Raw genomic sequence first — 16,667 nt, 5'->3', positions numbered from 1 at the left:
AAATTGGAAGAAAAATTAAATGCTCTTTATGATACAGTCCAATATATGGGAAATGTAATCCATAGTATAAAAGTTAAATCTCATCTGGAGTGCCATCCAGAATATCATTGGATTTGTGTGACTTCTAAAGGGTATAATCAAAGTCAATATGATTGGGATAGGATTCGTTTGCATCTTCAAGGGATTTGGCATAATGCTAATGTCTCCCTTGATATGTTTCAGCTTCATGATGAAATCAAAAACATGCGGGAAGCCGATCCTTTAAGATTTGATGCTGCCCAGGCTGCTTCTGATTTTGTTAATGCTTTAAAAAATGTTATGCCTTCTTTGCCCTCTATACCGAATTTGGTCCATTCTGTCCTGGTGTTTCTTACACTAGGTATCTGTGTCTGTGTGATTCTGTGCCTACTCCTCATCCTCATTAAATGTTTCATCAGCAGGATGTTAGACTTGCGAGCTGACATCCATCAGCTTGAGCTTAAGACAAGGCCTTAAGTCTCTCTCTCCCCCTTGTATGTATTGGGACGGGTTAGCCAATGACGGGTAAATCCTGGGAGGTCCTTCAACACCTAAGACAGGGCTTGTAATAAAAAATACAAGTTCCAAAGACGGGTTAATTGATGAGACGGTCCCGGGGTGCCTAAGACAGGCGCCGTCACCTTATATCTCCTGTAATATGGATTTTGCTTCAATAAAATAAAAAAGGGGGAGATGTGGGGAGCCATAATTTCCTGTTATTCTGAAGCCTTGCAAACTGGCTCAGTTGTTATCTTTGCCTGCAACTGGTGGATGTTTACAAGTTGCTGAGGAAGGTGGTGAGAATGGCCAGTTTCTCGGAAACAGACACTGATGGCTATCAGGATAATTGATAGGCTCTGTTATGGGATAATTGGTTTGGGGAGTTTTTAGTGATTTGTAGTGTCAATGTTAAAGTTGAAAATTTACGTTCAATGATGTAATGCATTCCCCTGTTTGCTGACTAGTAGTTGTGCACGTACTCTTAGGGTATATAAGTAGTGAAGGTGAATAAAGCCGGTGCTTCAGCATCACTGGAGACCGATCGATCGCATCATCAACATTTGTGTGAGTGTCTTTGTTCATTCCCACTCCCCCTTTCGGGCTCTTCGTTGATTTGTGGCTGCTGGTCAGCCTCAGTTTATTGTGTCAGGTCTTATGCTTAAGTCTTTGATCCATTTTGCATTAATTTTGGTACATGGTGACAGATAGCAGTCCAGTTTCATTCTTTTGCACGTGGCTTTCCAATTCTGCCAGCACCGTTTATTGAAGAGGCTGTCTTTTCTCCATTGTGTTTTTTGCTTCTTTGTCAAAAATTGTCTGTCCATATTTATGTGGGTTTATTTCTATGTTCTCAATTCTATTCCATTGGTCTATGTGTCTGTTTTTCTGCCAATACCATGCTGTTTTGATTATTGTTGCCCTGTAGTACAAGCTAAAGTCAGGGAGTGTGATACCTCCAGCATTGTTCTTCTTTCTTAGGATTGCTTTGGCTATTCGGGGTCTTTTGTTCCATCTGCTCTCTTTCCTGCCCAAATTATCACAGATTTTCCAGTAGCAGTTTCTTTAAGCCAGTTCCTTTGTTCTTTTTATACTATCAGAATTTTGAAATCATCTTGTTTCTTGGACACCAGATATTCCAGACCCACCGAAAGTTTTCTTCTTCAAGACGTGGACTTGGACTCCCAAAGAAGCCTGGTGTATCAGATGAGTCTGCGTGTTGTCTGGTTGTCACCAGATGACACTGAAATTGGGCTGTTTGGTTCATGTTGATATTTACAGTTCAACTCCAACAAGACTAAATACAATTTAGTTCTAACATGGTGTTTCTGTTTGGATTTTAGAGGAACTGCCAAACTGTGTTCACACTGGCAGCACCATTTTACAGTCCCACCAGAAATGTACAAGGATTCTTTCTCCACATCCTCACCAACACTAGTTGTTATCACTTAAAAAATATCACAGCGATCCTAGAAGGTGTGAGGTGGTATCTCATACAATGGGGTATTAATCAGCCATAAAAAGGGATGTAGTTCTGATACATTTTACAACAAGGATGCAATTTGAAAACATTATGCTAAATGAAATGAGCTAAACACAAAGGGTGAATATTGTATGATTCTGTTTATATGAAATATGTAGAATAGGCAAATCCATAGGGACAGAATGTAAATTAGACATTACCAGGGGCTTGGAGGTGGGACAGGAATTTATTGCTCAGTGGTTACAGGGGTGATGGAAAAGTTTTGGAAACGGATAGTGGTGATGGCTACACAATATCGTGAATAGAATTAATGCCACTGAATTGTACACTCAAAAGTGGGAACAATGGCAAATTGTATTATATATATACATATATATATACAAATATATATACAAATATATATACAAATATATATATGTATCACAGTAAAAATGTAAAAAATAAAGAGGAGTTTATGATATAAATGCCTTTTACAAAACACTACTGGGAGGGTCATGGTGGCCAGTGAATGAGGGGCAGAGGTGACCTAGGGACCTGGTGGCAGAGGAGAGGTAGGAACCAGCCTTCCAGCGCCTGTTTTATAGCTGTCATCTCCAGCAATGCCTGTCTGTGTGTTTGCATGCTCAGGTACAAGAAGAATACAGAAACTGGTTCAAGAAGATGAGGAAAAGGACCTAAGCCTATCGCTCTGACTTGTTTGGCTCCACCACCCACACCAGAACGGGAGGGCTCTCTCTTGTCCCGTTGCATGCTGCTCCCCACGTCTGACCCCGCCCGATGTCGTTCATTTGAGCAGCCTGATCCTAGCTCTTTAAGAAGGGAATGTTCTTCCCAGACAAATCCACTAGCCAGGGTGGAACCTTTCTAGAATCATTTGTACAAAACTCTACTGGCATATTTCATGTAATTGTGAGCTCCTTTGGAGGCAAGAATTTTCCTCTTTGTGTCCCAGTGACCTGGAGCTGGTCTGGTTCACAAAAGCACACCCTCCAGGGCCATAAGCAACAGAAACATTAAGGGAAAAGTTTCTTATTTAAGTGAAATTCCTTCATAAGTTTGGAATGTCTACTAATCTTGATCAACTCAAGAAGAGTTGATCTGTAAATTTTTCTTAAAAAGAGAGAAGAGGAATGGGTCCCAAGACAGCAGCAATTGTAAAGACATAACAGAGATGCCATTCTCTTTCTCCTACATTTTGTTATGAAAAAATTCAAAGAGAAAAAAAGTTTTAATACTTTTACAGTGAACATGCCTACACACACCACCTAGAGTCTACAATTAACATTTAAATATAGCGGCTTTATTTCTTATCCACCCTCAATTGATGTATTAATCATTCGTGTTTTTTACATCATCCACATTTTAATCATTCAGTCTGTCACATTCAGAAAGTGGAACCTGTCGCTTTTGTTATTGAAGGCGAATCATCCAAGAACACAATAAGACAATTAATATTAAAATTGTTTTTATTTTTATTTTGGGGAACGGTGTGTTTCTCCAGGGCCCATCAGCTCCAAGTCGTCGTCCTTCAATCTAGTTGTGGAGGGTGCAGCTCAGCTCCAAGTCCAGTCACCATTTTCAATCTTAGTTGCAAGGGGTGCAGTCCACCATCCCATGCGGAAATCAAACTGGCAACCCTGTTGTTCAGAGCTCGCTCTCTAACCAACTGAGCCATTCGGCCACCCGACAGTTAACATTTTTGTCTTGCATAGCCACATACTGGTGCTGACTCGTGGTAGTCAGAAGTTCCCTGAAGATTAAAATCTCTAAGTTAAATAAGTTAACACCGGTTAAGCATTTAAAAGAATGCTGGCACCCTATAGGGGCCATATGAGAATGTGTTGGACATAAAGTTGGGTGATGACTGCAACCTCTCCAGTGGGGGCTCTGGGAATTGAACGTGTGTGTATCCCATCCAGTGTTCCTGTCTGTGATTTTATCAGCTAAACCTTGGAGATGTGGGGACCTGAAACCCATGACTGAGGTATTTTTTACCTTTTATCCTAGAGTCCTTCAAAGCTAAGCCTGGCATTTCTTCCTCTTTGCTAGTTCAGACTTTGCAAAAGGCCAGTGGGAACTGAATGGACAGCTTGATCAAATGGTGTAAATCAGAGGCTAAGAAATAATGCATTACTATCTATGAGCTATAATAATAATCTATGAGCTATAATTATAATGTGGGCATGGTGTGTTTAGTGGGAAGACAGAATGCAGGGGAAGTCATAGAAGGAGAAAAGGAGGAATAAAACATGAGGACCTTGCATTGAAAATGAGAAATGAATGGGTCTCATCAACGAGAAGTTGTTGAAAGTGAAACCAGTCTAGTTTCAGCCCAGCAACTGTCCTTGGATCTGACCTTGAGCAGGTATTTTCACCTCTGTGGTCCTCAGTTCCTTCTGTCAAATGAGGAGGCTAAAGCCATTCATCATTCAGTAAATACTCCTTGACGGTCATTGTCCTAAGCATTGAACACACAACAGTAAATACAGATGCTATTCTACCTTCAGAGAGTTTGGAGTCAGTGAAAAAAATGCAAACTGAATAATTGCCACACAAAGAAGTGACTCAATGGGTGACCTTTTCGCAGCCAAGTTACTTGAGACCAACAGTACATAATCTTTTGATGCAATAAATAATTTATGTCTCTTAGATTTTCATCTGCAAAATACCTACTAACTTATCCTTTCATTTATAATTTGTACACAATTAATGGGTTTCCTTTCCTTTCTGTCAATTTCCCAAATGGAGATGGAACAAACGGTGGACTTTCCTGGGAAAAGCAGCAACCTATCTTCATAACATAATGTATCAAATGCTCCAGATTCATCTCCTGGCTTTCCTGATAGCAAAAAGGAAGAACAAGAACCAAGCAATTTACTGCAGTGTGTTTGGGTAACTTCCATCATACATTGTACAGGGATCATGTTGTTCCATCACGTGCGTTGATACTCTCATTTAACATCTTGACTCACTCTCACACTTGCGACATATGTACCCTATTTGCTGTGGAAGCAAACTGTTTCCTCCCTCCCTCCCTCCGTCCCTCCCTCTCTTCCTTCCTTCCTTCCTTTTTTCCTTCTCCACTTCCTTCTGCTGGGGCATGATACTCTCTGCCCACAGATTCTCCCAATATGCTTGTCTGGTTTAGCATGAGTTTCATCTCTTCAATGTATTTTCATGTTCGACATTATTGCTTATAAATTAGATGTTCTGATCATTTGAGAAGGGTGGATCTTTGAGGCTGGAGACTCAAGAAGCAATATAGGGAAGAGAATTTGAAGAAAGCATTGGTGGATTTGAGCATAGAAAGGTATGTGCTGGTTTGCATAGTTTTCGATAACGGGAAAATATTCAATACTGAATTCTTGGTAACCCTAGCAACTGGTTCCCCCAATTACTTCTACATTTTATTCACATAATATTAGAATTTGAAGTTATCTACAGTGTGAAATGTATACATCTGTGGTATGTAATTAACATATTTGAAATGAACTTTATAATTCAAAACAGTGCAGTTTTTTAAAACGTTTGTGATGGGAACTGAATGACATCGTTTTTCTCTAGTAGCAACAGTGTGGGTGCCAGTTACTCATGTCATCTGGATTGTGGGCATTTCTGCCCTCGTGTTCTTAGCTCTAATTACAGTCTAAATTTGTGCTCTATTATCAAAGCCTCAAGGAATTGTGTGTGTGTGTGTGTGTGTGTGTGTGAAACTTGCCTTTCTTACAGTGCTAAAAAGTTCAGTTAACAGTTTTGAAAATCACCTTGCAAGTTATCATCATAGCCAGGGTGATGACATTAATATTTTTTATGATAATGTTTGTGTGTGTCTTGAAACACAATTGATGAGATTCACTCACTCATTTGCTACTAAAAGAAACACTTAGTTTGTTAGGTTCTCCTATTACTCCACATAATGTTTAGGAGGATGAGCAGAATATATAATAAAAATGTACCAAACTGCAAAACTCAGTGTATTATTTCCATCATTCTATGGATATGGATCACTTTTTTAAAAAGACTTTTTCTTAGAACAGGTTTAAGGTCACAGAAAAAATAAGAGGAAGGAACAGAGGTTCCCCATGTGCCCCTGTCCCCACACAGGCATAGCCGCCCCAACTATCCCTGTCCCCACCAGAGTAGGACATTTGTTGCAATGAACCCACATTGATACGTCATAGTCACCCAAAGTCCGTAGTTTAGAGTTCATTCTTCGTGTTGTACATTCTGTGGGTTTGGACAATTGTATAATGACATGTATCCATCATATGGTATCATACCAAGTAGTTTCACTGCCCTAAAAATCCTCTGTGCTCTGCTACAAGTACTCATCCCTCCACCCAACCCCTGGCAACCACTGTCTTTTTACTGTGTCCATAATTTTGTCTTTTCCAGAATGTCTTTTTTCTGTAATGAGATGTTGTTTGTAGAATGAATCTCAATGAATGGGATACCAATACATCTCATCAAGAGTGGGGTCCAGCCTCTGCTATAGGCTGTCACACGACTCCCACTGTATTTGCTTTCCACAAGACAAGACATACACACTTTAGGGAGATCACATGAAGAAAGGAGAGGCGATGCTTCTAAGATGTTTGAGACCTTTGGGTAAAAGAATGAGATAGCTACCTCTTGGTGTTTTCTGCTCTGTTTCCGTATTTACTCTGGCTGATCAAGTAAGAGAAGAGTAACTGTTTAAAAAAAGAAGAGTAACCTAAAAGAGGAACGTAAATCAAATGCCTATTTATTAGGTACTAGAGTTTTTATGCTCCCCTCATCCCATTTTCTGGTAATTTGGTGTGTTTAAGCTTATATGTGCCTTAGAGAAATATACCACAAAAGAGTTGTTAGCAGGAGTGACTGTTTTAATTAATTAAATAATTATATTTCACCCATCCTCCCACACCCTTCCCTTTCAGCAACCATCTATTTGTTTTCTATATCTATGGGTCTGTTTCTCTTTTGTTTATTCATTTCTTTTTTAGGTTCCACATATAAGTGAAGTCATGGTATTTCTCTTTCTCTGTCTGATTTTTTTCACTTAGCATAATACCCTCGAGAGTTTCATCCATGTTGTTGCAAATAGCAAGATTTCATCCTTTTTATATGGCTGAGTAATATATACAATTGAATGTTACTCAGCCATTTAAAAAAATGAATATGTATATACCATACGTAGATTGCTTCCGTATCTTGTCTATTGTAAGTAATGCTGCAATAAACATAGGGATGCACGTATCTTTCCTTTGGATAAATGTTTGGATATTTTTCTTTTCTTTGGATGAACACCCAGGATTGGAATTTCTGGGTCATAAGGTAGCTCTATTTTTAATTTTTTGAGGGACCTCCATACTATTTCCCATAGTGGCTGCACTGATTTACATTCCCACCAACAGTGCATGAGGGGTCCCTTTGCTCCACATCCTCGCCAACACTTGTTGTTTGTTGATTTATTAATGATAGCCATGCTGACAGGAGTGAGGTGGTATCTCACTGTGGTTTTAATTTGCATTTCTCTGAGGATTAGTGAGCATTTTTTCATATGTCTATTGGCCATCTGTATGTCCTCTTTGGAGAAAGACCTGTTGAGATCCTCTGCCCATTTTTTAATTGGATTGATTGGGGTTTTTTGGTTTTGAGTTCTTTATATATTTTTAATATTAACCCCTAATCAGATGTATCCTTTGTGAATATCTTTTCCCATTCAGTAGGTTGTCTTTTCATTTTGTTTATGGTTTCCTTCACTGTGCAAAAACTCTTTAGTTTGGTGTGGCCCCATTTGTTTATTTTTTCTTTTGTTGTCATTGCCTGAGAAGACATATTCAAAAATATATTACTCAGACTGATGTCAAAGAGTTTACTGCCTAGGTTTTCTTCTATAGATGTTATGGTTTCAGGTCTTAAATTTAAGTCTTTAATCCGTTTTGAGTTTATTCTTGTATATGGTGTAAGAGAGTGTTCCAGTTTCATTTTTTGCATGTATCTGTCCAGTTTTTCCAACATTATTTATTGAGGGGAATTTCTTTTCCCCATTGTATACCCTTGCCTCCTTTGTTGTAGACTATTTGACCATATAAGTGAGGATTTATTTCTGGACTCACTATCTCATTGTTCTATATATCTGTTTTTATGCCAGTACCATACCATTTTAATCATTGCAGCTTTGTAGTATATTGAAATCGGGGAGTGTGTTACCCCGCCACACACTTTGTTCTTTCTCAAGGTTTCTTTGGCTATTTGGGGTTTTTTTGTTGTTCCATTAAATTTTAGGATTTATAGTTCTAGTTCTGAGAAGAATGTCATTGGTATTTTAATAGGGATTGCATTGAATCTGTATATTGCTGTAGGAGGCAGGACATTTTAATAATATTAATCCTTCCAATCCATGAGCAAGGTATATCCTTCCATTTATTTGTATCCTCTTCAATTTCTTTCTTCAGTGACATAGTTTTCAGAGTATAGGTTTTTCACCTCTTTGGTTAATTTATTCCTAGGTGTTGTATGCCTTTTTATGCAATTGTAAATGGGATTGTTTTCTTAATTTCTCTTTCTGATTGTTCATTATGTTTGTATAGAAACACAACAGATTTCTGTATGTTGACTTTGTATAATGCAACTTTACTGAATTCATTTATTAATTCATTAATTCTAATAGTTTTTTGGTGGAGTCATTAGGGTTTTTAATATATGCTATCATGTCATCTGCAAATAGTGACAGTTTTATTTCTTCCTTTCTAATTTGGATGCCTTTTGTTTCTTTCTCTTGTCTGATTGCTGTGACTAGGACTTCCAACTCTCTGTTGAATAAAAGTGATGATAGTGGGCATCCTTGTTTTTTTCCTGATCTTAGAGAAAAAGCTTTCAGCTTTTCACCACTGAGTACTACATTAGCTGTGGGTTTGTCATGTACGGCCTTTATTATGTTGAGGTATGTTCCTTCTATACCCATTTTGTTGAGAGTTTTTATCATAAAAAGAGTCATTGGGAAGTGAGAACATGAGACATTCTTGAGGTTATTGTCTGCTTCCTCTCCCCAGGTTCTGGAGGATATGCAGAGCAATCTGTATGTAATTTGGGGGTGCAGGAGCAGTAAAAAAATCTGTCCTGGTGTTAAGTAGCTGATACAGTCCCAAACGTCACCCAGACTGATGAAAGAGCAAAAGGATGTTCCTCATGTATCCAGAACAGTATCAGTGATAACCGGTGGTTCTGGGCCCCGCAGCTTCTCTCTGTCTCCCAGCCCTATGCCAGCAGATAACACCTGTGAGACCCACAAAGGCACACAGCTCTTCATGGGGCCAGACAGTTTCAGACTCAAGGACCAGATGCACAGATACAAGTCATTAGCTCTGCTGAAACCGGACACAGGAGGAACAGCTGCCCAGGGTATCCCCACAGAAACCAGGAGGAGCCGCAGTCCTGGTCTTTGAAATCCTAGTGAACAGATGTCATCATGGCCAAACTCGGTGGATCAACAGAACCAGCTTTGCTACCCACCAGATCTTTGGGCAGGACCAAGATAGTCTGGGCTGGGAGCTGCCCTCTCCTACCTTGACCTTCAGCCATGTTCCTGGCCAGGTGACAATCTATGATGGTTTCTCCATCCATGGCCAGCTGTCCAGGCCAGGAGGCAAGGCAAGGTTGGCATAGGAGGGACCACAAAGAAGCTGGAGCAGCAAGAGCCCTGGCCTGGCTTCCTATCCCTCTTGGCTGTGGGGGACCCCTCTCAGAGGACCCCTCTCAGGTCTGCACTGCCTCCTCAGCCCAGACTGTCCACCCACCGAGGCAGAGGTGTGTTTGGAGACAGAAGTGGGTTTGCTAGCAATTCTTTGGCCAGTTTCTTTTTTAATTACATTTTGTACTGTGGTTCTTCCTGCCCTTCTCTGCCTCTGTGTGTTTGTGTCTTAAAACGGTGAAGGTACAGAAGCCTGGTGTTACTCTGTGTCTCATCTTGGAGGAAGAGAGGAGCCTAGCTGCAGGGGAGGGCCTGCGTAGTTAGATAGAAACAGAGCGACCATGCGTACAACCCGCATGGAGGTCGTGTTTGGCCTTTTTATGCTGTTCCTATTGGCTCACAATTAATCTTGGTGCAGGAAATATAAATACGTTTAATAACAAATTTTAAAAGAAAGAGAAATAGGAGACAAGGAGATAGTAGTCCAAGGGTACAAAATTTTGGTTCTGTAAGGTAAGTCCTAGAGATCTACTGCCTACCATCAGGCCTCTAAGTTAGCAATAAAGCATTGTATAAAGTATTGTCACATTAAAGTGTTGTAACAAGTATACTGTATACTTAAATGTTTGCTGAGAGGGTGGATCTTATGTTAAGTGTTCATATCACACAAAATAAATACTAAAACAATAAATTTAACACATTAATAATAATAAATGGGAGGAAATTTGGGAGATGATGGATAGGTTCATGGCATATGTGGTGACAGTTTCATGGCTGTATACATATCTCCAAACTCATCAAGATGTATACATTAATTATGTACAGCATTGCATATGTACAAAAATTAATTTAAATAAAAGAAAATAGAAATAGCCTTATATGAATGAAAGGGTTTGAGAAGGACTCTGAGGGACAAAAAGGACACAGAGGGAGAATAGAACACAATACAGGTGCCATCTGGGTCTCTGTGGAGGCAGAGAGAGGTGAATGCAGATAGAAAGGCTGTTGTTGTGAGATATACAGCATCTCACGTATTTGGACCCCAATCTAGAAGAGATCAGCTCAGTGCTCATATAACTTCGTCTTCATAGGATTTGACTGAAAAGCAGCTTTTAAATAACATCTAAAGTGAAGACATGACATATCATAGAAAAGCAAAAGAAAAGAGACTTTCCTTTCTCTGATCTACCCTCCCCCCACTCAAAAAAACAAAGTCGCAAATTCATTTCGGTCAGAAATAGCAGACTGGAAAGATAGCTACAACCTTGATACGCCCTGTCTTGTTTTAAACTTCCAGCCTGGCAGTGTTGTTGGTCCACGAACTGAGTTCTGTTTCTTGATCTCCATGCTCCCTTACCCTGGCACCCTTCTTCCATCTCTGTGTGGGAAACAGAAAATAAAATATGAGGGATAAAAAATGGAAAAGAAGACACAAAGCTGCCATTATAAGATCACTACCTTAAAAGAACAAGAGAATCAACCTACATAAATATAGGAACCAACAAATTAGGTCATGATTGATACAAGAAATCATCTTTTCTTGTACAACAAAAATAACCAGTTTGAAAATGTGGTAGAGAAAGCAATTTTCCTTCACTATAGCAACACATTCTAGAAAATACCCAGGGGTAAATGTGACAAGAAAATGTATTAGCCTTATGTGTAAATGTGTGTGTGTGTGTGTGTGTGTGTGTGTGTGTGTGTGTGTGTGTATCACATTAATAAAGAATGATGAATGGCAGCATGGACGATTACAAATCTATCAGTTCTCCCCCAAGTTAATCTGTAAAGTCTATAGATTGCCAGCCCAAATTGGAAGTATTTATTCTAACATTTGACAAGCTAATTCTACAGACCAAATGAAAGAAAATCTGCACTAACAGCCTCAAGAATATTGCAAACAGCAAACTGAGGAGAGAAATGTGCTACCAGCTTCCAAAACATACCAAAAAGTTAAGCATATTAAAAGTGTGGGAAAACAAATCCAGGAAATCAGGAGTTCATAAACGATTTATATATAGGAATTTAGCACATTAAGTGATGACATTTCAAGTTGGTGGAAAATTAAGAATATTCCATGAATGCTCTTGGATCATTGGATAATTATGGCTACATGACAGGAAAGCAAACTTTATGGTGTCTAACAGGCACATTATAAAGAAAACAATGTAAGTGAAAAACCCAAGCGAAGAAGACATAAAGGTGGTTACTACAAACACAACTGAACTGCAGGGTCAGTTAGGAGATTTAATGGGAGGAATCCTAAATGCAATTGAAAGTTGTAAAGTAGGATGGCTGAGGGTTGTAGTGCCCCTGACACTATGAGAGAAACAAGGAGAGTTGCACGTTCACTGAAGAAAGTAAATCACATTGTAATTGAATGTCTGATACAAGAATGGCACCACTTTGTCTTCTGACTATTTACTTTAAGAAACACAGAAGTTAAAATTTAAGGTTTATTGCTTCCAGAAGATGTTTTATAAAATTTAAGGCTTATTGCTTCCAGAAGATGTTTTATCCCTTAACCTATTCAGAGTGTTGCTATCCAGCCTTAACAAAATAATATGACATTTTGGAGCAAAGATGCAGCCTAGTAATCCAGCACTTGAAGCCAAGATGGAGAAAATCTCCACAGCCACCATGACCTTGCCCTTGGTGCTGTGGTGGACGGGGAGGAAGGTGACCCAGACACTGCAGAACACCAGCATGCTGGACGTCAGGCACTTGGCTTCATTGAAGGTGTCCGGCAGGTTCCGGGCCAGGAAAGCCAAGGAGAAGCTCCCCAGGCCCAAGGAGCCCAGGTATCCCAGGACACAGTAGAAGGCAGTGACCGAGCCCTTGCTGCACACGATGAGGTGGCCATGTTCGGAGTACACACCTATGTCAATAAAGGGAGGAGAGCTTCCCAGCCAGACTGCACAGTCAGTTGAATCAGGAAGTAGACGGGAAGGATGGAGTTAGGTGTCCCTGACACCAACCCTCACCTCATCCTTCCCCCAGTGCAGTGACCCTGAAGGCCAAGGTACTAGTTTTGGCCAACACCATGGAAACGGCTATAGTAAAAACAATTCCAAATGTTATTTGTCGAAGAATGCAGGTGGCTGTGTTGGGACGGCCAATGAATAGTAAGGAGCAGGAAACAGAAGGCGAGAGAGATGAGCAGGAGGTAGCTGAGAGTCTGATTATGGGCCTTGGCAGTGGGAGAGTCTCGGTGCCTTACAAAGCCCACAAGGACCACACCGGTGACAACAGAGAAGCATACAGCCGTGCAAACCAGCGTCATCCCTAAAGAGTCTTCAAATCCCAGGAATGTCACAACTTCGGGCAGGCAGCGGTTTCTCTCCTTGTTTGGATACTGGCTTCCTGGACACTCTATACGTTGATCTCTATCTGAAATGACAGCGAAGTCTCAGTGTTTCTGTTTCAGCCTCTCTTCCTTCTTCCCAAGACACACACAGAGACACAAAAGAGATCCCTTCTCACGTGGTTATCAGACACAGAGTTACAGAGACATTAATAAATTTTCACATGAAAACACATGATGTTTTATAGAATTGTACACTTGAAATCTATGTAATTTTACTAACCAATGTCACCCCAATAAATTTAAAAAACAGTGTAGTTCTGTGTCAGAATGCTTTTAGCTTCAACTCCCAAAAGTCCAATATTTGGGTGGTGTGATAGTTGCATGTTCCTAGAAACTTGAGGATTCAAGGGCAAATAATGTATGTGGTAGGGAGTTTTGCAACACACCAGTAAGGGAGTGGGAAAGACAGGGAAAGGAAGCAGCACATAATGGATGTCAAGTATTTATCCAGTGTGGTCAACTAGAGCTTAATGGACTGGGGATCCTGTGGGCCAGGAGGAAGACATGCCTCAGGGTCATCTCAGCTAAGGGGGAAGGCAGCTGCCATGTGTCCCACACCTGACCACGTCTCACTACCTCCACTCACTTCCATCCTGGTCGAAGCCATGATATTTTGCCTGGATATCGTGACCTGTTTGATCCAATGATAGCATCTCATGGAAGATAGGCTCCAAGATAGTCACCAATGATCCCTGACTTAGTATTCAATACCTTTTAGTATTCAACAATGCACCTCAGCTGTCCGTCAAGGCTATGACTGCTCTATGTAAAGGGACAGAGAGTAATCATTTTAGCCTTTGTGGGACACACGGTCTCTGCCAGGACTACTCAACTCTGACCTTGGAGCACAACACAGTCAGTCTTACTGTTGAAAGTTGGTTTTCTAATAGTTTAGTGGTTACCAGAGGGTAAGGGGGGTGGGCTATGAGGGTAAAGGGGATCAAATATATGGTGATGGAAGGAGAACTGACTCTGGGTGGTGAACACACAATGGGATTTATAGATGATGTAATACAGAATTGTACACCTGAAATCTCTGTAATTTTAGTAACAATTGTCACCCCAATAAATTAAAGAAAAAGAAAAGAAAGTTGGTTTTCTTTTTCTCATTCCTATTTCTTAAATAATATTAGAACAACACAAGTACCATCACTGTGTTTTTTCTTTTTGAATTATTTTTCTATAGAAATCTTGTTTGATTTGTCTAAGTTGATTTTTTGTTTCTTAGTAACATGTTTACAGGCAAAGTAAATCCCTTTGATAAGATGATTTGACTTGCATTAAAGCTAACAATTATTTATCAAAGTGATAATGGAAAAAATAAAATGGAACAGGTGTTGCTCAGAGAGAAACTTGAAATGGAGTCAGAGGCTATTCGGGAAGTGGGACCTCTGCACGGCTTGAGCCTCAGTTCTCAGAGCTGCTCTTAAGTTACCTGTTGCAAAACTCAGCTCAAGGCTGAGCCATACATATCCAGGAAAAACCATACAAATCCTGGACACCTGTGGACTTGACACTTCCTAGTAGTTTTCAACCTGCGAAACACCCCCACACTCATTTCCATATTGAAACTAACAAAGCCTGGCTAAGGCAGCCCAGCAACCCTTCATTGGCAGGAAAGAATTACACTTTGTGGGTTTTGCTTTTACAAACCTGCTTTTCTTTGTTCCCTCTGGAGCACAGTGTATTAAGAGTTGCTACCTGAATCTGAGTCTCCTGGATTACAAATTTTTGCTCAAATAAATGTCTCTTGTTCTTTATTACACTTGAACCTCTTTGGTTAACAAAAAATACAGACTTTGAGTATTCAGACATTCCCTTTTAAAAAATTAATGGAGCTACGTTTACTCATTTGGATTTACATTTCTCAAACACATTTTCCACCAAAATTAAAACCATTCTTTGCATAACAAACACGAACTGCCTACTCGGTACACTCTTTCTTTCTCCCTTTTACCTAGCTACTAGAACCCTTGTTTTGATTGACCTAAGCTAATTGTGACAGATCTAAGCTAATTTTTGCGAGTGAGCTCTGCCTTCCTTCTGGGTTGATGAGCCACGTGACCTAAATCAAGAGCAAGTTGACTGTGTGGGCTTTCTCTTGCACTGAAGAAACCTGCATCACATAGGGTGCTACAATTGACTCTTCCGCTCTCCTTCCTAGCTTGCATGTGGGCCGTGTGCAGTGACAGACACTTGGAAAATAAGATCCAACACACTAAGTATATTAAAGCAACCATTATACAGAGCCTGGGTTTTTGCTATCAATAGGCTGAGAGAAGGGGAAGACGCCTGTCTATTTTTGGAATTCTTGTTAACGTAATAATAAATTTCATGACTTTAGCTGCCCTTAGCTTCTCCATTACTTTCAGCTGAACATAGCTTGACTAAGGGCTTTGTGCATCACATTTTCATGTTTCGTGAATGAGAAATAAGATATTAACATTCCATTATCAAACACTTTTCCTGTTGTTATGTAGGAAAATCATTAGCAAGGATCCATTAATTTTATATCACACGAATGTATTAGCTATTTTTACTTCCTATTTAAAATATTGTTTGCCTTATGTAAGTAAACATGGTAGCAGAGCCGACTGCTTGCCTACTCAGCGTCCATTCTATGTCCTTCCTACATCAGGAAGTCAGGCCTTGACCTTCAACTTCTCCCATGTAGCCATGTGCTTGAGGGGAAGTTGACAGGTCTAAACCAATCATGGTCGGTCCATTTCATTTTAAGGGACTCTTAGGAAGACAGGGGGACTAGATGCCCCACCCTTTTTCATCATTCTGTTTACTTGCTATGATGATGTGTTTCAAATAGCTAAGCCCATGAGGAACCCAGCCTGTAGCCAAAGCTGAGACCCAAAAATGACAGAGCAAAATATGAGTATATCATAGATGCTTGATTGTATTTTTGAGCTGAGCTGCTCAATTCTCTAATCCTGGAGTCATCCTATCTCTGGTCTTTTTTTTTTTTTTAATTGCTTCACTTTTTTTTTTGTAAAGTCCCTGACAGTAGGAAAATATTCACCAAGTTTAATAAACAAAATGAAATACATTTCCTTCTTCATCCTTGTAGTACAACTGTGCATTATTTTCTGGCACAGAGAATCATTGTGGTCCGTTGGTCTGGTCTTTTTGATAGGAAATACTACATGTTTTTGTTTTTTTAAGACATCTATTTGGCTTTATACACTTGTCCAAAAGCGTCCTAACAACAAACAGAATTTGTAAATGTTTTCTCTTCTAATCCATTGTTTACTTCTGGAACATGCTATTTCGTGAATTATTTCACTGGCCAGAACATTTAGTAATGTAAATAGATAACTTTGGTAATAAGCACACATGAATTGCTCACTTCTATGTGGTAAGACTGTACGATTTGCCTTTACATATGGTTTCATTTTCATTATTTATCTATTCCATCATCATTCATGATCAGTCTTTTAACATCTCATCCCAGTGATATTAATCTTATTCCAAATCTCTGAGTATGCCTCATAGAAGCATTTTTAAACCACTTTATTGAGGTCTGATTGATATACGAACATATACATATATACATATACAACATACACATATGCATATTTAACATATACAACTTGATGTGTCTGGAGACGAGTATA

Source organism: Rhinolophus ferrumequinum, chromosome 18 (genome assembly GCF_004115265.2).
Source record: "Rhinolophus ferrumequinum isolate MPI-CBG mRhiFer1 chromosome 18, mRhiFer1_v1.p, whole genome shotgun sequence".
Classification (NCBI taxonomy): Eukaryota; Metazoa; Chordata; class Mammalia; order Chiroptera; family Rhinolophidae; genus Rhinolophus; species Rhinolophus ferrumequinum.
This window is presented reverse-complemented; position numbering follows the sequence as displayed.